The 19835-nt window shown below is 45.1% G+C and overlaps 1 protein-coding gene, 25 non-coding genes and 18 pseudogenes across 26 annotated transcripts in view; 42 read left to right on the forward strand and 2 right to left on the reverse strand.

Moving 5' to 3' along the window:
• Positions 1-19835, reverse strand: part of LOC140291582 (NLR family CARD domain-containing protein 3-like) — a 531700-nt gene that overhangs the window by 305454 nt on the left and 206411 nt on the right. The gene's annotated exons all lie outside the window — the stretch shown is intronic.
• On the reverse strand, positions 3006-3124 carry LOC140299250 (5S ribosomal RNA; annotated as a pseudogene).
• Positions 3729-3847, forward strand: LOC140291732 (5S ribosomal RNA). The gene has a single exon (XR_011912481.1). It is a non-coding gene; the product is annotated as a 5S ribosomal RNA (ribosomal RNA).
• LOC140284725 (5S ribosomal RNA) lies at positions 4117-4235 on the forward strand. Its single transcript, XR_011910218.1, has one exon. It is a non-coding gene; the product is annotated as a 5S ribosomal RNA (ribosomal RNA).
• Positions 4505-4623, forward strand: LOC140298089 (5S ribosomal RNA). Its single transcript, XR_011913768.1, has one exon. It is a non-coding gene; the product is annotated as a 5S ribosomal RNA (ribosomal RNA).
• On the forward strand, positions 4893-5011 carry LOC140291872 (5S ribosomal RNA; annotated as a pseudogene).
• LOC140296722 (5S ribosomal RNA) lies at positions 5281-5399 on the forward strand. Its single transcript, XR_011912991.1, has one exon. It is a non-coding gene; the product is annotated as a 5S ribosomal RNA (ribosomal RNA).
• LOC140299029 (5S ribosomal RNA) lies at positions 5669-5787 on the forward strand. Its single transcript, XR_011914617.1, has one exon. It is a non-coding gene; the product is annotated as a 5S ribosomal RNA (ribosomal RNA).
• On the forward strand, positions 6057-6175 carry LOC140298613 (5S ribosomal RNA). The gene has a single exon (XR_011914243.1). It is a non-coding gene; the product is annotated as a 5S ribosomal RNA (ribosomal RNA).
• Positions 6445-6563, forward strand: LOC140295346 (5S ribosomal RNA). Its single transcript, XR_011912861.1, has one exon. It is a non-coding gene; the product is annotated as a 5S ribosomal RNA (ribosomal RNA).
• On the forward strand, positions 6833-6951 carry LOC140298625 (5S ribosomal RNA). The gene has a single exon (XR_011914254.1). It is a non-coding gene; the product is annotated as a 5S ribosomal RNA (ribosomal RNA).
• Positions 7221-7339, forward strand: LOC140295357 (5S ribosomal RNA). Its single transcript, XR_011912862.1, has one exon. It is a non-coding gene; the product is annotated as a 5S ribosomal RNA (ribosomal RNA).
• On the forward strand, positions 7609-7727 carry LOC140276363 (5S ribosomal RNA). The gene has a single exon (XR_011908968.1). It is a non-coding gene; the product is annotated as a 5S ribosomal RNA (ribosomal RNA).
• On the forward strand, positions 7992-8110 carry LOC140298730 (5S ribosomal RNA). Its single transcript, XR_011914350.1, has one exon. It is a non-coding gene; the product is annotated as a 5S ribosomal RNA (ribosomal RNA).
• Positions 8380-8498, forward strand: LOC140300106 (5S ribosomal RNA; annotated as a pseudogene).
• On the forward strand, positions 8763-8881 carry LOC140297306 (5S ribosomal RNA; annotated as a pseudogene).
• LOC140295796 (5S ribosomal RNA) lies at positions 9151-9269 on the forward strand. Its single transcript, XR_011912903.1, has one exon. It is a non-coding gene; the product is annotated as a 5S ribosomal RNA (ribosomal RNA).
• LOC140300874 (5S ribosomal RNA) lies at positions 9541-9659 on the forward strand (annotated as a pseudogene).
• LOC140289002 (5S ribosomal RNA) lies at positions 9929-10047 on the forward strand (annotated as a pseudogene).
• On the forward strand, positions 10317-10435 carry LOC140289040 (5S ribosomal RNA; annotated as a pseudogene).
• LOC140296734 (5S ribosomal RNA) lies at positions 10705-10823 on the forward strand. Its single transcript, XR_011912993.1, has one exon. It is a non-coding gene; the product is annotated as a 5S ribosomal RNA (ribosomal RNA).
• On the forward strand, positions 11093-11211 carry LOC140299031 (5S ribosomal RNA). Its single transcript, XR_011914619.1, has one exon. It is a non-coding gene; the product is annotated as a 5S ribosomal RNA (ribosomal RNA).
• Positions 11481-11599, forward strand: LOC140298637 (5S ribosomal RNA). The gene has a single exon (XR_011914265.1). It is a non-coding gene; the product is annotated as a 5S ribosomal RNA (ribosomal RNA).
• Positions 11869-11987, forward strand: LOC140295369 (5S ribosomal RNA). Its single transcript, XR_011912863.1, has one exon. It is a non-coding gene; the product is annotated as a 5S ribosomal RNA (ribosomal RNA).
• Positions 12257-12375, forward strand: LOC140298443 (5S ribosomal RNA). The gene has a single exon (XR_011914091.1). It is a non-coding gene; the product is annotated as a 5S ribosomal RNA (ribosomal RNA).
• Positions 12640-12758, forward strand: LOC140297318 (5S ribosomal RNA; annotated as a pseudogene).
• Positions 13028-13146, forward strand: LOC140295808 (5S ribosomal RNA). The gene has a single exon (XR_011912904.1). It is a non-coding gene; the product is annotated as a 5S ribosomal RNA (ribosomal RNA).
• LOC140300875 (5S ribosomal RNA) lies at positions 13418-13536 on the forward strand (annotated as a pseudogene).
• LOC140289003 (5S ribosomal RNA) lies at positions 13806-13924 on the forward strand (annotated as a pseudogene).
• Positions 14194-14312, forward strand: LOC140304866 (5S ribosomal RNA; annotated as a pseudogene).
• LOC140298345 (5S ribosomal RNA) lies at positions 14582-14700 on the forward strand. The gene has a single exon (XR_011914002.1). It is a non-coding gene; the product is annotated as a 5S ribosomal RNA (ribosomal RNA).
• On the forward strand, positions 14970-15088 carry LOC140298703 (5S ribosomal RNA). The gene has a single exon (XR_011914325.1). It is a non-coding gene; the product is annotated as a 5S ribosomal RNA (ribosomal RNA).
• Positions 15358-15476, forward strand: LOC140291926 (5S ribosomal RNA; annotated as a pseudogene).
• LOC140299542 (5S ribosomal RNA) lies at positions 15746-15864 on the forward strand. Its single transcript, XR_011914743.1, has one exon. It is a non-coding gene; the product is annotated as a 5S ribosomal RNA (ribosomal RNA).
• LOC140297579 (5S ribosomal RNA) lies at positions 16134-16252 on the forward strand. The gene has a single exon (XR_011913302.1). It is a non-coding gene; the product is annotated as a 5S ribosomal RNA (ribosomal RNA).
• Positions 16522-16640, forward strand: LOC140297814 (5S ribosomal RNA). The gene has a single exon (XR_011913516.1). It is a non-coding gene; the product is annotated as a 5S ribosomal RNA (ribosomal RNA).
• LOC140300543 (5S ribosomal RNA) lies at positions 16910-17028 on the forward strand. Its single transcript, XR_011914842.1, has one exon. It is a non-coding gene; the product is annotated as a 5S ribosomal RNA (ribosomal RNA).
• On the forward strand, positions 17298-17416 carry LOC140289388 (5S ribosomal RNA). Its single transcript, XR_011912250.1, has one exon. It is a non-coding gene; the product is annotated as a 5S ribosomal RNA (ribosomal RNA).
• LOC140313175 (5S ribosomal RNA) lies at positions 17686-17804 on the forward strand (annotated as a pseudogene).
• Positions 18074-18192, forward strand: LOC140312315 (5S ribosomal RNA; annotated as a pseudogene).
• LOC140300847 (5S ribosomal RNA) lies at positions 18462-18580 on the forward strand (annotated as a pseudogene).
• LOC140294360 (5S ribosomal RNA) lies at positions 18850-18968 on the forward strand (annotated as a pseudogene).
• LOC140289771 (5S ribosomal RNA) lies at positions 19238-19356 on the forward strand (annotated as a pseudogene).
• Positions 19626-19744, forward strand: LOC140308542 (5S ribosomal RNA; annotated as a pseudogene).

The following is a 19835-nucleotide window of genomic DNA, read 5'->3' on the forward strand; positions in this document are numbered from 1 at the left end:
CATCTGCTAATCCTGGAGGAGACACTAGTTGTAAAGGAATTTATCAATACATAAAGATGCTTATATTATAAGACTGAAACACCCTTGAACAGCAGATCACTGTAAAGACATACATATAATATTGTGATTATGTCAGTGGAAATGTAAAGTCAACAATATTGTTGACTTTACATTTCTTTTAACATCTTGTAAAAATATAACAATGTAAACATAAAAACAGCAACCTCAAAACAAAACATAGCATGTTACCTGGATGGAAAACCATGCGTCTCTACAGTCTGAAGGAAGAAATCTTGGGCTGTTGATGCCTTGTTGTTATTGGTAGCGTGTCGGTACATGATCTTTGTGAGCATTTGGAAAACATAAAAACCACATAAAAAACACATTAAACATTAACTACAATACTATAAGAATAATAAATGAATGAAATATTGTTCCATGTGTGATGTTAGACTTAAAGCTATACTTACCTTTCTGGCATGTAGCACAGCACTTAGTAAAAATTTAAACATGAACAACTCTCCCTCCCTCCAAAGTCGCACCCTCTTCCCCCTGCCTGACCTGTGACGCTCCCCTCCTCCCTGACGTGTGAGGTGAGAAAGTGATGGTGCGCTCCATCTCCCCCGGATGTCGGAGCGGAGAATGTTGTCAAGTTATCAGCGGTCCAGTTACCACGTCCATCAAGGCTATTCTTGTGCTTGCCGTGTCCGAATATAAACAACTTGTGATCTACCAGGCTAATGTTAGCACGGCCTGCGTTGTAGTTCGCGTGTAGTTTCAACACCTGGTGGCTTGCTTTTACATTTTAGTGTGCCATAAGCTTATTAGGAGCATTTTAAGATTACAAAAGGAAAGTGTAGAATTGCCAGAAAGAAAAGTATAGCTTTAACAAAATTAAGTTGAATATTATATCACACACTATAATCTCCATGGCGACACTGACCTTTCTTAAAAAAACATCTATTCCAAACATTACCACACCATATCTGTGAAATAAAAATGTATCAATTGTTTAATGCAGCTACATCGTGGTCCATTACACCAGATTCCAGAAATCTGCAGAATGTATGCCATAGACCATTTTTTAAATTAATATATAAATATATAATGTCCATGTGATGTCCTTTGCTGTCAGCTTACCTGATCAACTTGTGGTTGGTATCTATATGTACGAGTGACAGAGGATCATTGTAGGTCCTTCTCACAACACATCCGAGGCTTGTCATTCTCTGTAGTATTCCTAGACTATCAACCCGGTGCATCGAATCCCACACTCTGTCCACTGAACTCTGTGGCCTAAAGCCCTAAGACGACCTTTTACCATTCTGTGACCTGTAGAAAAAGAAGTGAAAACCACTTTTATTTAAGATATATTGATTGATAATCATGTGAACAAACAATTTAGGCATTTCACTTTTTCTCAGGTATACATGCTATGATGACCGTTGTTATGATAATGTCCAGGACTCTCCACTAAGGCACAGACTAGAAAATTGAAAAAATAATATTGATAGCCTTTAGGCTATAAAAATAGCAGTCATTAAAGTAGCCGGCCCTCAGCTAGACTTAGTTGTGGAGGCTATATGGCCGGCAGCCGGTGCCTGTGGAAAGCCCTGTCATTTCAAATGTTACTATTATGACACAAATCTTTTTATAATGCTATGGACAAGTGCATGATATAATGCAAAGAAAAACTTTCTGTAAAAAGCACCAACCCAAATTCTGGGAGTCTTGCTTGATGGCAGAGACCAAGCTGTCAAGTTCATCATCTGTCATGTTACTGTAGCCTTCCCTTTTTGAGAGGCCCCACTGTCGCATTCTGCGTTTCAGTGTTCTCACTGATACACCAGCAGTGTGGAAATACAGGGGGCAGAGAGGTCAATTTCAATCAAATGCTGGACGTGGTCTTTGGAAAAAAACATATGCCGGCTTGTTCACAGATACGAGACTTGTGTTCTTTTCACTGATTTTTACTGTGGTCTTCATCGTCGGCTTTCACCACAAGTACACCGTAGAACTGATAAAACACAAATGATGTACAAATATTACATTACACATGCCTCAACTAAAAGAAAATATATTATTTACAAACATAAACTTATATACCACTTCGGCCTGCAAGTGGACAAACCGGTAAACTTAAAACCGCTTATGGTCTTCGTTGATTGCTTTCTTAATTGGATCCATATCAATGATACCAGTTTACCGGACCGCTTTTTAAAACCGGAAGTGACATCACGGTCACCTTAAACTAAACTTATCAACTTTTAACTTTTAACTTTTACCTAACACCAAATGTTATTAACTATATCCTTTAAACATTGCTAAACAATAAATAATAAACATCAAAACACTTAAAACAAACGTGTTATACGGACTTCCTCTATGGCCATAAAATCATAGCTGCATCTAGTGGCGAAACATAAATATAACTGCCGTTAAATTGCCTATTTGACAGTTTAAAGTGGCTGCACGTGCACTTTTTCTATCTGGCCTCAGTACATTTCTGAAATGTATTCATTTGTGTTTGGAAAACATTGGAAACAACTTTATTTCTGAGCCCACATCAGTGGGTTCTGGTTGTTAACACATAGATGAGGAGACAGTTCAGTGTGTGAGGATAAAAGCAGAGGAGAACCTGGGACATCTGAGTAGATCTGGGATCAGCACCTTGGATATCAGCAGGGATTCTTAGGAAGGAAGGAAATGGGATGAATCTGCAGACTGCAGGAAGATCTGTTAACAGTCTGCAGACTAACGTGAGACAATAATATTTGTGTGTGTTTGGTATCCAGAAGAATTCAGACAGATGAAGTCACTGTGAGCTGAGCAGTGCTGGAAGATGATATGAATGAGTGACCTACATGAGGTTTATGTGTGCGCTCATTTCCAGTGTTTGACAAAGATTGAAAAGTGAATTTATTTGACTGATTCCTTCCCAATGTGATGTATGTCAAGAAGCTGTCTGTGTTGAGTGAGCAGCAGCGCCTCCTGCAGGTGTAAATAACTTACAGCACCTCATATTCCCAGGCGGTCTCCCATGCAAATACTAACCAGGCCCAACCTTGCTTAGCTTCCGAGATCGGACGAGATCGGACGTGTTCAGGGTGGTATGGCCGTAAGCGAGATAATCAGTCACAAATCAGCTTTTTATAGATGCTGAAACAACATCTATTACTGTGTTCTGACTTCTAAAATATAATGTAACTGTTTAAAAATGAGCAATTTGTGATGATTTCATCTAACTAAGCAGCCTCGGTCTCTCTGTGTGACGCTGAACACAAAACTACACACAGGGAACAGAAGAGGTCAACAGACACAAAGTTATCTGAGAGTCTCACTTTCAGCTGCAGAGAACCAACACGAGAGAAGAACATGTGCAGGATCAGCATCAGCCTCTCAAGCCAATTATGTGAAAAACTAGAAGAAACATATGGTTCCAGCAGCTATATAATATATATTTGTCATGGTGACTTTTGCTTACAGACAAACCACCCTGAACACGTCCGATCTTGGACACATGAGGAAATTGGTCATCTTCAGCTGCTGCTGCTTTGTTGGCAGACATGAAGTGATCTGAGAGTCTCAGTTTCAGCTGCAGAGAATAATTACTTCAGGGAAGAAGATGTGCCCACTACAAGTCAGCCTTTCTCGGCAATTATCTGGTTACATAGAGGAACTGTATGATTCCAGTACCTATATAATGCACATTTGTCACAGACATTGTTGCTTACGGCCACACCACCCTGGAAATACCCGACCTCGTCTGATCTCGGAATCCAAGCAGGGTTGGGCCTGGTTAGTACTTGGATGGGAGACCGCTTGGGAATACCAGGTGCTGTAAGCTTTTTCTCTTCTCTCTACCACATGCATGTCTTTTGTTGCAACGTCTGATCACCCTGTGACACATGAGGAAGTTGGTCATCTTCAGCTGCTGCTGCTTTGTTGGCAGACACGAAGTGATCTGAGAGTCTCAGTTTCAACTGCAGGTAATAATCACATCAGGGATGAAGATGTGCCCACTACAATTTAGCCTTTCTCGGCAATTATCTGGTTACATAGAGGAACTGTATGATTCCAGTACCTATATAATGCACATTTGTCAAAGACATTGTTGCTTACGGCCACACCACCCTGAACATGCCCGACCTCGTCTGATCTCGGAAACCAAGCAGGGTTGGGCCTGGGAAGTACTTGGATGGGGGACCGCTTGGGAATACTAGGTGCTGTAAGCTTCTTCTCTTCTCTCTACCACCTGCTTGTCTTTTGTTGCAACGTCTGATCACCCTGTGACACATGAGGAAGTTGGTCATCTTCAGCTGCTGCTGCTTTGTTGGCAGACACGAAGTGATCTGAGAGTCTCAGTTTCAACTGCAGGTAATAATCACATCAGGGATGAAGATGTGCCCACTACAATTTAGCCTTTCTCGGCAATTATCTGGTTACATAGAGGAACTGTATGATTCCAGTACCTATATAATGCACATTTGTCAAAGACATTGTTGCTTACGGCCACACCACCCTGAAAATACCAGACCTCGTCTGATCTCGGTAGCCAAGCAGGGTTGGGCCTGGTTAGTACTTGGGTGGGAGACTGCTTGGGAATACCAGGTGCTGTAAGCTTTTTCTCTTCTCTCTACCACGTGCATGTCTTTTGTTGCAACGTCTGATCACCCTGTGACACATGAGGAAGTTGGTCATCTTCAGCTGCTGCTGCTTTGTTAGCAGACACAAAATGATCTGAGAGTCTCAGTTTCAACTGCAGGTAATAATCACATCAGGGAAGAAGATGTGCCCACTACATATCAGCCTTTCTCGGCAATTATCTGGTTACAAAGAGTAACCGTATGATTCCAGTACCTATATAATGCACATTGTTCACACATATTGTTACTTACGGCCACACCACCCTGAATATTCCCGACCTCGTCTGATATTGGAAGCCAAGCAGGGTTGGGCCTGGTTAGTACTTGGATGGGACACTGCTTGGGAATACCATGTGCTGTAAGCTTTTTCTCTTCTCTCTACCACCTGCATGTCTTTTGTTGAAACGTCTGATCACCCTGTGACACATGAGGAAGTTGGTCATCTTCAGCTGCTGCTGCTTTGTTGGCAGACACGAAGTGATCTGAGAGTCTCAATTTCCGCTGGAGAGAATAATCACGACAGGGAAGAAGATGTGCCCAATACGCATCAGCCTTTCTCGGCAATTATCTGGTTACATAGAAGAACTGTATGATTCCATTACCTATATAATGCACATTTGTGACAAACATTGCTGCTTACGGCCACACCACCCTGAATATGCCCGACCTCGTCTGATCTCGGAGGCCAAGCAGGGTTGGGCCTGGTTAGTACTTGGATGGGATACCGCTTGGGAATACCAGGTGCTGTAAGCTTTTTCTCTTCTCTCTACCACATGCATGTCTTTTTTTGCAACGTCTGATCACCCTGTGACACATGAGGAAGTTGGTCATCTTCAGCTGCTGCTGCTTTGTTGGCAGACACGAAGTGATCTGAGAGTCTCAGTTTCAACTGCATGTAATAATCACATCAGGGATTAAGATGTGCCCACTACATATCATTCTTTCTCTGCAATTATCTGGTTACATAGAGTAACCATATGATTCCAGTACCTATATAATGCACATTTGTGACAGACATTGTTGCTTACAGCCACACCACCCTGAATATGCCCGACCTCGTCTGATCTCGGAAGCCAAGCAGGGTTGGGCCTGGTTAGTACTTAGATGGGAGACTGCTTGGGAATACCAAGTGCTGTAAGCTTTTTCTCTTCTCTCTACCACCTGCATGTCTTTTGTTGCAACGTCTGATGACCCTGTGACACATGAGGAAGTTGGTCATCTTCAGCTGCTGCTGCTTTGTTGGCAGACACGAAGTGATCTGAGAGTCTCAGTTTCAACTGCAGGTAATAATCACATCAGGGATGAAGATGTGCCCACTACATATCAGCCTTTCTCGGCAATTATCTGGTTACATAGAGTAACCGTATGATTCCAGTACCTATATAATGCACATTTGTGACAGACATTGTTGCTTACAGCCACACCACCCTGAATATGCCCGACCTCGTCTGATCTCGGAAGCCAAGCAGGGTTGGGCCTGGTTAGTACTTGGATGGGAGACCGCTTGGGAATACCAGGTGCTGTAAGCTTTTTCTCTTCTCTCTACCACATGCATGTCTTTTTTTGCAACGTCTGATCACCCTGTGACACATGAGGAAGTTGGTCATCTTCAGCTGCTGCTGCTTTGTTGGCAGACACGAAGTGATCTGAGAGTCTCAGTTTCAACTGCAGGTAATAATCACATCAGGGATGAAGATGTGCCCACTACATATCAGCCTTTCTCGGCAATTATCTGGTTACATAGAGTAACCGTATGATTCCAGTACCTATATAATGCACATTTGTGACAGACATTGTTGCTTACAGCCACACCACCCTGAATATGCCCGACCTTGTCTGGTCTCGGAAGCCAAGCAAGGTTGGGCCTGGTTAGTACTTGGATGGGAGACCGCTTGGGAATACCAGGTGCTGTAAGCTTTTTCTCTTCTCTCTACCACATGCATGTCTTTTTTTGCAACGTCTGATCACCCTGTGACACATGAGGAAGTTGGTCATCTTCAGCTGCTGCTGCTTTGTTGGCAGACACGAAGTGATCTGAGAGTCTCAGTTTCAACTGCAGGTAATAATCACATCAGGGATGAAGATGTGCCCACTACATATCAGCCTTTCTCGGCAATTATCTGGTTACATAGAGTAACCGTATGATTCCAGTACCTATATAATGCACATTTGTGACAGACATTGTTGCTTACAGCCACACCACCCTGAATATGCCCGACCTCGTCTGATCTCGGAAGCCAAGCAGGGTTGGGCCTGGTTAGTACTTGGATGGGAGACCGCTTGGGAATACCAGGTGCTGTAAGCTTTTTCTCTTCTCTCTACCACATGCATGTCTTTTTTTGCAACGTCTGATCACCCTGTGACACATGAGGAAGTTGGTCATCTTCAGCTGCTGCTGCTTTGTTGGCAGACACGAAGTGATCTGAGAGTCTCAGTTTCAACTGCAGGTAATAATCACATCAGGGATGAAGATGTGCCCACTACATATCAGCCTTTCTCGGCAATTATCTGGTTACATAGAGTAACCGTATGATTCCAGTACCTATATAATGCACATTTGTGACAGACATTGTTGCTTACAGCCACACCACCCTGAATATGCCCGACCTTGTCTGGTCTCGGAAGCCAAGCAAGGTTGGGCCTGGTTAGTACTTGGATGGGAGACCGCTTGGGAATACCAGGTGCTGTAAGCTTTTTCTCTTCTCTCTACCACATGCATGTCTTTTTTTGCAACGTCTGATCACCCTGTGACACATGAGGAAGTTGGTCATCTTCAGCTGCTGCTGCTTTGTTGGCAGACACGAAGTGATCTGAGAGTCTCAGTTTCAACTGCAGGTAATAATCACATCAGGGATGAAGATGTGCCCACTACATATCAGCCTTTCTCTGCAATTATCTGGTTACATAGAGTAACCGTATGATTCCAGAACCTATATAATGCACATTTGTGACTGACATTGTTGCTTACAGCCACACCACCCTGAATATGCCCGACCTCGTCTGATCTCGGAAGCCAAGCAGGGTTGGGCCTGGTTAGTACTTGGATGGGAGACTGCTTGGGAATACCAGGTGCTGTAAGCTTCTTCTCTCTACCACCTGCATGTCTTTTGTTGAAACGTCTGATCACCCTGTGACACATGAGGAAGTTGGTCATCTTCAGCTGCTGCTGCTTTGTTGGCAGACACGAAGTGATCTGAGAGTCTCAGTTTCAACTGCAGGTAATAATCACATCAGGGATGAAGATGTGCCCACTACATATCAGCCTTTCTCGGCAATTATCTGGTTACATAGAGTAACCGTATGATTCCAGTACCTATATAATGCACATTTGTGACAGACATTGTTGCTTACAGCCACACCACCCTGAATATGCCCGACCTTGTCTGGTCTCGGAAGCCAAGCAAGGTTGGGCCTGGTTAGTACTTGGATGGGAGACTGCTTGGGAATACCAGGTGCTGTAAGCTTTTTCTCTTCTCTCTACCACATGCATGTCTTTTTTTGCAACGTCTGATCACCCTGTGACACATGAGGAAGTTGGTCATCTTCAGCTGCTGCTGCTTTGTTGGCAGACACGAAGTGATCTGAGAGTCTCAGTTTCAACTGCAGGTAATAATCACATCAGGGATGAAGATGTGCCCACTACATATCAGCCTTTCTCTGCAATTATCTGGTTACATAGAGTAACCGTATGATTCCAGTACCTATATAATGCACATTTGTGACTGACATTGTTGCTTACAGCCACACCACCCTGAATATGCCCGACCTCGTCTGATCTGGGAAGCCAAGCAGGGTTGGGCCTGGTTAGTACTTGGATGGGAGACTGCTTGGGAATACCAGGTGCTGTAAGCTTCTTCTCTCTACCACCTGCATGTCTTTTGTTGCAACGTCTGATGACCCTGTGACACATGAGGAAGTTGGTCATCTTCAGGTGCTGCTGCTTTGTTGGCAGACACGAAGTGATCTGAGAGTCTCAGTTTCCGCTGGAGAGAATAATCACGACAGGGAAGAAGATGTGCCCAATACGCATCAGCCTTTCTCGGCAATTATCTGGTTACATAGAGGAACCGTATGATTCCAGTACCTATATAATGCACATTTGTGACAGACATTGTTGCTTACAACCACACCACCCTGAATGTGCCCGACCTCGTCTGATCTCGGAAGCCAAGCAGGGTTGTGCCTGGTTAGTACTTGGATGGGAGACTGCTTGGGAATACCAGGTGCTGTAAGCTTTTTCTCTTCTCTCTAGCGCCTGCATGTCTTTTGTTGCAACGTCTGATCACCCTGTGACACATGAGGAAGTTGGTCATCTTCAGCTGCTGCTGCTTTGTTGGCAGACACGAAGTGATCTGAGAGTCTCAGTTTCAACTGCAGGTAATAATCACATCAGGGATTAAGATGTGCCCACTACATATCAGCCTTTCTCTGCAATTATCTGGTTACATAGAGTAACCGTATGATTCCTGTACCTATATAATGCACATTGTCCACAGATATTGTTGCTTACGGCCACACCACCCTGAATATGCCTGACCTCGTCTGATCTCGAAAGCCAAGCAGGGTTGGGCCTGGTTAGTACTTGGATGGGAGACCGCTTGGGAATACCAGGTGCTGTAAGCTTTTTCTCTTCTCTCTACCACCTGCATGTCTTTTGTTGCAACGTCTGATCACCCTGTGAAACACATGAGGAAGTTGATCATCTTCAGCTGCTGCTGCTTTGTTGGCAGACACGAAGTGATCTGAGAGTCTCAGTTTCAACTGCAGGTAATAATCACATCAGGGATGAAGATGTGCCCACTACATATCAGCCTTTCTCGGCAATTATCTGGTTACATAGAGTAACCGTATGATTCCAGTACCTATATAATGCACATTTGTGACAGACATTGTTGCTTACAACCACACCACCCTGAATGTGCCCAACCTCGTCTGATCTCGGAAGCCAAGCAGGGTTGGGCCTGGTTAGTACTTGGATGGGAGACTGCTTGGGAATACCAGGTGCTGTAAGCTTTTTCTCTTCTCTCTACCACGTGCATGTCTTTTGTTGAAACGTCTGATCACCCTGTGACACATGAGGAAGTTGGTCATCTTCAGCTGCTGCTGCTTTGTTGGAAGACACGAAGTAATCTGAGATTATAAATTTCAACTGCAGATAATAATCACGTCAGGGAAGAAGATGTGCCCACTACACGTTAGCCTTTCTCGGCAATTATCTTGTTACATAGAGGAACTGTATGATTCCAGTACCGATATAATGAACATTTGTCACAGACATTGTTGCTTACGGCCACACCACCCTGAACATGCCCGATGTCGTCTGATCTCGGAAGCCAAGCAGGGTCTGGCCTGGTTAGTACTTGGATGGGAGACTGCTTGGGAATACCAGGTCCTGTAAGCTATTTCTCTTCTCTCTACCACCTGCATGTCTTTTGTTGCAACGTCTGATCACCCTGTGACACATGAGGAAGTTGGTCATCTTCAGCTGCTGCTGCTTTGTTGGCAGACACGAAGTGATCTGAGAGTCTCAGTTTCAACTGCAGGTAATAATCACATCAGGGATGAAGATGTGCCCACTACATATCAGCCTTTCTCGGCAATTATCTGGTTACAAAGAGTAACCGTATGATTCCAGTACCTATATAATGCACATTGTTCACACATATTGTTACTTACGGCCACACCACCCTGAATATTCCCGACCTCGTCTGATATTGGAAGCCAAGCAGGGTTGGGCCTGGTTAGTACTTGGATGGGAGACTGCTTGGGAATACCATGTGCTGTAAGCTTTTTCTCTTCTCTCTACCACGTGCATGTCTTTTGTTGAAACGTCTGATCACCCTGTGACACATGAGGAAGTTGGTCATCTTCAGCTGCTGCTGCTTTGTTGGCAGACACGAAGTGATCTGAGAGTCTCAATTTCCGCTGGAGAGAATAATCACGACAGGGAAGAAGATGTGCCCAATACGCATCAGCCTTTCTCGGCAATTATCTGGTTACATAGAAGAACTGTATGATTCCATTACCTATATAATGCACATTTGTGACAAACATTGTTGCTTACGGCCACACCACCCTGAATATGCCCGACCTCGTCTGATCTCGGAGGCCAAGCAGGGTTGGGCCTGGTTAGTACTTGGATGGGATACCGCTTGGGAATACCAGGTGCTGTAAGCTTTTTCTCTTCTCTCTACCACATGCATGTCTTTTTTTGCAACGTCTGATCACCCTGTGACACATGAGGAAGTTGGTCATCTTCAGCTGCTGCTGCTTTGTTGGCAGACACGAAGTGATCTGAGAGTCTCAGTTTCAACTGCATGTAATAATCACATCAGGGATTAAGATGTGCCCACTACATATCATTCTTTCTCTGCAATTATCTGGTTACATAGAGTAACCATATGATTCCAGTACCTATATAATGCACATTTGTGACAGACATTGTTGCTTACAGCCACACCACCCTGAATATGCCCGACCTCGTCTGATCTCGGAAGCCAAGCAGGGTTGGGCCTGGTTAGTACTTAGATGGGAGACTGCTTGGGAATACCAAGTGCTGTAAGCTTTTTCTCTTCTCTCTACCACCTGCATGTCTTTTGTTGCAACGTCTGATGACCCTGTGACACATGAGGAAGTTGGTCATCTTCAGCTGCTGCTGCTTTGTTGGCAGACACGAAGTGATCTGAGAGTCTCAGTTTCAACTGCAGGTAATAATCACATCAGGGATGAAGATGTGCCCACTACATATCAGCCTTTCTCGGCAATTATCTGGTTACATAGAGTAACCGTATGATTCCAGTACCTATATAATGCACATTTGTGACAGACATTGTTGCTTACAGCCACACCACCCTGAATATGCCCGACCTCGTCTGATCTCGGAAGCCAAGCAGGGTTGGGCCTGGTTAGTACTTGGATGGGAGACCGCTTGGGAATACCAGGTGCTGTAAGCTTTTTCTCTTCTCTCTACCACATGCATGTCTTTTTTTGCAACGTCTGATCACCCTGTGACACATGAGGAAGTTGGTCATCTTCAGCTGCTGCTGCTTTGTTGGCAGACACGAAGTGATCTGAGAGTCTCAGTTTCAACTGCAGGTAATAATCACATCAGGGATGAAGATGTGCCCACTACATATCAGCCTTTCTCGGCAATTATCTGGTTACATAGAGTAACCGTATGATTCCAGTACCTATATAATGCACATTTGTGACAGACATTGTTGCTTACAGCCACACCACCCTGAATATGCCCGACCTTGTCTGGTCTCGGAAGCCAAGCAAGGTTGGGCCTGGTTAGTACTTGGATGGGAGACCGCTTGGGAATACCAGGTGCTGTAAGCTTTTTCTCTTCTCTCTACCACATGCATGTCTTTTTTTGCAACGTCTGATCACCCTGTGACACATGAGGAAGTTGGTCATCTTCAGCTGCTGCTGCTTTGTTGGCAGACACGAAGTGATCTGAGAGTCTCAGTTTCAACTGCAGGTAATAATCACATCAGGGATGAAGATGTGCCCACTACATATCAGCCTTTCTCTGCAATTATCTGGTTACATAGAGTAACCGTATGATTCCAGTACCTATATAATGCACATTTGTGACTGACATTGTTGCTTACAGCCACACCACCCTGAATATGCCCGACCTCGTCTGATCTCGGAAGCCAAGCAGGTTTGGGCCTGGTTAGTACTTGGATGGGAGACTGCTTGGGAATACCAGGTGCTGTAAGCTTCTTCTCTCTACCACCTGCATGTCTTTTGTTGCAACGTCTGATGACCCTGTGACACATGAGGAAGTTGGTCATCTTCAGGTGCTGCTGCTTTGTTGGCAGACACGAAGTGATCTGAGAGTCTCAGTTTCCGCTGGAGAGAATAATCACGACAGGGAAGAAGATGTGCCCAATACGCATCAGCCTTTCTCGGCAATTATCTGGTTACATAGAGGAACCGTATGATTCCAGTACCTATATAATGCACATTTGTGACAGACATTGTTGCTTACAACCACACCACCCTGAATGTGCCCGACCTCGTCTGATCTCGGAAGCCAAGCAGGGTTGTGCCTGGTTAGTACTTGGATGGGAGACTGCTTGGGAATACCAGGTGCTGTAAGCTTTTTCTCTTCTCTCTAGCGCCTGCATGTCTTTTGTTGCAACGTCTGATCACCCTGTGACACATGAGGAAGTTGGTCATCTTCAGCTGCTGCTGCTTTGTTGGCAGACACGAAGTGATCTGAGAGTCTCAGTTTCAACTGCAGGTAATAATCACATCAGGGATTAAGATGTGCCCACTACATATCAGCCTTTCTCTGCAATTATCTGGTTACATAGAGTAACCGTATGATTCCTGTACCTATATAATGCACATTGTCCACAGATATTGTTGCTTACGGCCACACCACCCTGAATATGCCTGACCTCGTCTGATCTCGAAAGCCAAGCAGGGTTGGGCCTGGTTAGTACTTGGATGGGAGACCGCTTGGGAATACCAGGTGCTGTAAGCTTTTTCTCTTCTCTCTACCACCTGCATGTCTTTTGTTGCAACGTCTGATCACCCTGTGAAACACATGAGGAAGTTGATCATCTTCAGCTGCTGCTGCTTTGTTGGCAGACACGAAGTGATCTGAGAGTCTCAGTTTCAACTGCAGGTAATAATCACATCAGGGATGAAGATGTGCCCACTACATATCAGCCTTTCTCGGCAATTATCTTGTTACATAGAGTAACCGTATGATTCCAGTACCGTTATAATGCACATTTGTGACAGACATTGTTGCTTACAACCACACCACCCTGAATGTGCCCAACCTCGTCTGATCTCGGAAGCCAAGCAGGGTTGGGCCTGGTTAGTACTTGGATGGGAGACTGCTTGGGAATACCAGGTGCTGTAAGCTTTTTCTCTTCTCTCTACCACCTGCACGTCTTTTGTTGCAACGTCTGATCACCCTGTGACACATGAGGAAGTTGGTCATCTTCAGCTGCTGCTGCTTTGTTGGAAGACACGAAGTAATCTGAGATTATAAATTTCAACTGCAGATAATAATCACGTCAGGGAAGAAGATGTGCCCACTACACGTTAGCCTTTCTCGGCAATTATCTGGTTACATAGAGGAACTGTATGATTCCAGTACCGATATAATGAACATTTGTCACAGACATTGTTGCTTACGGCCACACCACCCTGAACATGCCCGATGTCGTCTGATCTCGGAAGCCAAGCAGGGTCTGGCCTGGTTAGTACTTGGATGGGAGACTGCTTGGGAATACCAGGTCCTGTAAGCTATTTCTCTTCTCTCTACCACATGCATGTCTTTTGTTGCAACGTCTGATCACCCTGTGACACATGAGGAAGTTGGTCATCTTCAGCTGCTGCTGCTATATTGGCAGACACGAAGTGATCTGAGAGTCTCAGTTTCAACTGCAGGTAATAATCACATCAGGGATGAAGATGTGCCCACTACATATCAGCCTTTCTCGGCAATTATCTGGTTACATAGAGTAACCGTATGATTCCAGTACCTATATAATAAACATTTGTCACAGACATTGTTGCTTACAGCCACACCACCCTGAATAAGCCCGACCTCGTCTGATCTCGGAAGCCAAGCAGGGTTGGGCCTGGTTAGTACTTGGATGGGAGACTGCTTAGGAATACCAGGTTCTGTAAGCTTTTTCTCTTCTCTCTACCACCTGCATGTCTTTTGTTGCAACGTCTGATCACCCTGTGACACATGAGGAAGTTGGTCATCTTCAGCTGCTGCTGCTTTGTTGGCAGACACGAAGTGATCTGAGAGTCTCAGTTTCAACTGCAGGTAATAATCACATCAGGGATTAAGATGTGCCCACTACATATCAGCCTTTCTCTGCAATTATCTGGTTACATAGAGTAACCGTATGATTCCAGTACCTATATAATGCACATTGTTCACAGATATTGTTGCTTACGGCCACACCACCCTGAATATGCCCGACCTCGTCTGATCTCGGAAGCCAAGCAGGGTTGGGCCTGGTTAGTACTTGGATGGGAGACTGCTTGGGAATACCAGGTTCTGTAAGCTTTTTCTCTTCTCTCTACCACCTGCATGTCTTTTGTTGCAACGTCTGATCACCCTGTGACACATGAGGAAGTTGGTCATCTTCAGCTGCTGCTGCTTTGTTGGCAGACACGAAGTGATCTGAGAGTCTCAGTTTCAACTGCAGGTAATAATCACATCAGGGATTAAGATGTGCCCACTACATATCAGCCTTTCTCTGCAATTATCTGGTTACATAGAGTAACCGTATGATTCCAGTACCTATATAATGCACATTGTTCACAGATATTGTTGCTTAAGGCCACACCACCCTGAATATGCCCGACCTCGTCTGATCTCGGAAGCCAAGCAGGGTTGGGCCTGGTTAGTACTTGGATGGGAGACTGCTTGGGAATACCAGGTGCTGTAAGCTTTTTCTCTTCTCTCTACCACCTGCATGTCTTTTGTTGAAACGTCTGATCACCCTGTGACACACGAGGAAGTTGGTCATCTTCAGCTGCTGCTGCTTTGTTGGCAGACACGAAGTGATCTGAGAGTCTCAGTTTCAACTACAGGTAGTAATCACATCAAGGATGAAGATATGCCCACTACATATCAGCCTTTCTTGGCAATTATCTTGTTACATAGAGGAACTGTATGATTCTAGTACCTATATAATGCACATTTGTCACAGACATTGTCGCTTATGGCCACACTACCCTAAACATGCACGACCTCGTCTGATCTCGGAAGCCAAGCAGGGTTGGGCAAGGTTAGTACTTGGATGGGAGACTACCTGGGAATACCAGGTACTGTAAGCTTTTTCTCTTCTCTCTAGCACCTGCATGTCTTTTGTTGCAACGTCTGATCACCCTGTGACACATGAGGAAGTTGGTCATCTTCAGCTGCTGCTGCGTTGTTGGAAGACACGAAGTAATCTGAGAGTCTCAGTTTCAACTGCAGGTAATAATCACGTCAGGGAAGAAGATGTTCCCACTACAAGTTAGCCTTTCTCAGCAATTATCTGGTTACATAGAGGAACTGTATGATTCCAGTACCGATATAATGCACATTTGTCACAGACATTGTTGCTTACGGCCACACCACCCTGAATATGCCCGACCTCGTCTGATCTCGGAAGCCAAGCAGGGTTGGGCCTGGTTAGTACTTGGATGGGAGACCGCTTAGGAATACCAGGTGCTGTAAGCTATTTCTCTTCTCTCTACCACCTGCATGTCTTTTGTTGCAACGTCTGATCACCCTGTGACACATGAGGAAGTTGGTCATCTTCAGCTGCTGCTGCTTTGTTGGCAGACACGAAGTGATCTGAGAGTCTCAGTTTCAACTGCAGGTAATAATCACATCAGGGATGAAGATGTGCCCACTACATATCAGCCTTTCTCGGCAATTATCTGGTTACATAGAGTAACCGTATGATTCCAGTACCTATATAATCCACATTTGTGACAGACATTGTTGCTTACTGCCACACCACCCTGAATATGCCCGACCTCGTCTGATCTCGGAAGCCAAGCAGGGTTGGGCCTGGTTAGTACTTGGATGGGAGACCGCTTGGGAATACCAGGAGCTGTAAGCTTTTTCTCTTCTCTCTACCACATGCATGTCTTTTGTTGCAACGTCTGATCACCCTGTGACACATGAGGAAGTTGGTCATCTTCAGCTGCTGCTGCTTTGTTGGCAGACACAAAGTGATCTGAGAGTCTCAGTTTCAACTACAGATAATAATCACATCAGGGATGAAGATGTGCCCACTACAAGTTAGCCTTTCTCGGCAATTATCTGGTTACATAGAGGAACTGTATGATTCCAGTACCTATATAATGCACATTTGTGACAGACATTGTTGCTTACGGCCACACCACCCTGAACATGCCCGACCTCGTCTGATCTCGGAAGCCAAGCAGGGTTGGGCCTGGTTAGTACTTGGATGGGAGACCGCTTGGGAATACCAGGTGCTGTAAGCTTTTTCTCTTCTCTCTACCACCTGCATGTCTTTTGTTGCAACGTCTGATCACCCTGTGACACATGAGGAAGTTGGTCATCTTCAGCTGCTGCTGCTTTGTTGGCAGACACGAAGTGATCTGAGAGTCTCAGTTTCCGCTGGAGAGAATAATCACGACAGGGATGAAGATGTGCCCACTACATATCAGCCTTTCTCTGCAATTATCTGGTTACATAGAGTAACCGTATGATTCCAGTACCTATATAATGCACATTTGTGACAGACATTGTTGCTTACAGCCACACCACCCTGAATTTGCCCGATCTCGTCTGATCTCGGAAGCCAAGCAAGGTTGGGCCTGGTTAGTACTTGGATGGGAGACCACTTGGGAATACCAGGTGCTGTAAGCTTTTTCTCTTCTCTCTACCACATGCATGTCTTTTGTTGCAACGTCTGATCACCCTGTGACACATGAGGAAGTTGGTCATCTTCAGCTGCTGCTGCTTTGTTGGCAGAAACGAAGTGATCTGAGATTCTCAGTTTCAACTGCAGATAATAATCACGACAGGGAAGAAGATGTGCCCACTACAAGTTAGCCTTTCTCTGCAATTATCTGGTTACATAGAGGAACCGTATGATTCCAGTACCTATATAATGCACATTTGTCACAGACATTGTTGCTTACGGCCACACCACCCTGAATATACCTGACCTCGTCTGATCTCGGAACCCAAGCAGGGTTGGGCCTGGTTAGTACTTGGATGGGAGACCGCTTGGGAATACCAGGTGCTGTAAGCTTTTTCTCTTCTCTCTACCACCTGCATGTCTTTTGTTGCAACGTCTGATCACCCTGTGACACATGAGGAAGTTGGTCATCTTCAGCTGCTGCTGCTTTGTTGGCAGACACGAAGTGATCTGAGAGTCTCAGTTTCAACTGCAGGTAATAATCACATCAGGGATGAAGATGTGCCCACTACATATCAGCCTTTCTCGGCAATTATCTGGTTACATAGTGTAACCGTATGATTCCAGTACCTATATAATGCACATTGTTCACAGATATTGTTGCTTACGGCCACACCACCCTGAATATACCTGACCTCGTCTGATCTCGGAACCCAAGCAGGGTTGGGCCTGGTTAGTACTTGGATTGGAGACTGCTTTGGAATGCCAGGTGCTGTAAGCTTTTTCTCTTCTCTCTACCACCTGCATGTCTTTTGTTGCAATGTCTGATCACCCTGTGACACATGAGGAAGTTGGTCATCTTCAGCTTCTGCTGCTTTGTTGGCAGACACGAAGTGATCTGAGAGTCTCAGTTTCCGCTGGAGAGAATAATCACGACAGGGAAGAAGATGTGCCCAATACGCATCAGCCTTTCTCAGCAATTATCTGGTTACATAGAGGAACCGTATGATTCCAGTACCTATATAATGCACATTGTTCACAGCTATTTTTGCTTACGGCCACACCACCCTGAACATGCCAAACCTCGTCTGATCTCAGAAGCCAAGCAGGGTTGGGCCTGGTTAGTACTTGGATGGGAGACTATTTGGGAATACCAGGTGCTGTAAGCTTTTTCTCTTCTCTCTACCACCTGCATGTCTTTTGTTGCAACGTCTGATCACCCTGTGACACATGAGGAAGTTGGTCATCTTCAGCTGCTGCTGCTTTGTTGGCAGACACGAAGTGATCTGAGAGTCTCAGTTTCAACTGCAGGTAATAATCACATCAGGGATGAAGATGTGCCCACTACATATCAGCCTTTCTCGGCAATTATCTGGTTACATAGTGTAACCGTATGATTCCAGTACCTATATAATGCACATTGTTCACAGATATTGTTGCTTACGGCCACACCACCCTGAACATGCCCGACCTCGTCTGATCTCGGAACCCAAGCAGGGTTGGGCCTGGTTAGTACTTGGATGGGAGACTGCTTATGAATACCAGGTGCTGTAAGCTTTTTCTCTTCTCTCTACCACCTGCATGTCTTTTGTTGCAACGTCTGATCACCCTGTGACACATGAGGAAGTTGGTCATCTTCAGCTGCTGCTGCTATGTTGGCAGACACGAAGTGATCTGAGATTCTCAGTTTCAACTGCAGATAATAATCACGACAGGGAAGAAGATGTGCCCACTACAAGTTAGCCTTTCTCGGCAATCATCTGGTTACATAGAGGAACTGTATGATTCCAGTACCTATATAATTCACATTTTTCACAGACATTGTCGCTTACAGCCACACCACCCTGAACATGCCCAACCTCGTCTGATCTCAGAAGCCAAGCCGGGTTTGGCCTGGTTAGTGCTTGGATGGGAGACCACTTGGGAATACCAGGTGCTGTAAGCTTTTTCTCTTCTCTCTACCACCTGCATGTCTTTTGTTGCAACGTCTGATCACCCTGTGACACATGAGGAAGTTGGTCATCTTCAGCTGCTGCTGCTTTGTTGGCAGACACGAAGTGATATGAGAGTCTCAGTTTCAACTGCAGGTAATAATCACATCAGGGATGAAGATGTGCCCACTACATATCAGCCTTTCTTGGCAATTATCTGGTTACATAGAGGAACTGTATGATTCCAGTACCTATATAATTCACATTTTTCACAGACATTGTCGCTTACAGCCACACCACCCTGAACATGCCCGACCTCGTCTGATATCAGAAGCCAAGCAGGGTTTGGCCTGGTTAGTGCTTGGATGGGAGACCACTTGGGAATACCAGGTGCTGTAAGCTTTTTCTCTTCTCTCTACCACCTGCATGTCTTTTGTTGCAACGTCTGATCACCCTGTGACACATGAGGAAGTTGGTCATCTTCAGCTGCTGCTGCTTTGTTGGCAGACACGAAGTGATCTGAGAGTCTCAGTTTCAACTGCAGGTAATAATCACATCAGGGATTAAGATGTGCCCACTATATATCATTCTTTCTCGGCAATTATCTGGTTACATAGAGGAACTGTATGAATCCAGTACCGATATAATGCACATTGTTCACAGATATTGTTGCTTACGGCCACACCACCCTGAATATGCCCAACCTCGTCTGATCTCAGAAGCCAAGCAAGGTTGGGCCTGGTTAGTACTTGGATGGGAGACCGCTTGGGAATACCAGGTGCTGTAAGCTTTTTCTCTTCTCTCTACCACATGCATGTCTTTTGTTGCAACGTCTGATCACCCTGTGACACATGAGGAAGTTGGTCATCTTCAGCTGCTGC

The sequence above is a fragment of the Leuresthes tenuis genome, unplaced genomic scaffold (assembly GCF_036924035.1).
Source record: "Leuresthes tenuis unplaced genomic scaffold, fLeuTen1.0.hap1 SCAF_1, whole genome shotgun sequence".
Lineage (NCBI taxonomy): Eukaryota > Metazoa > Chordata > Actinopteri > Atheriniformes > Atherinopsidae > Leuresthes > Leuresthes tenuis.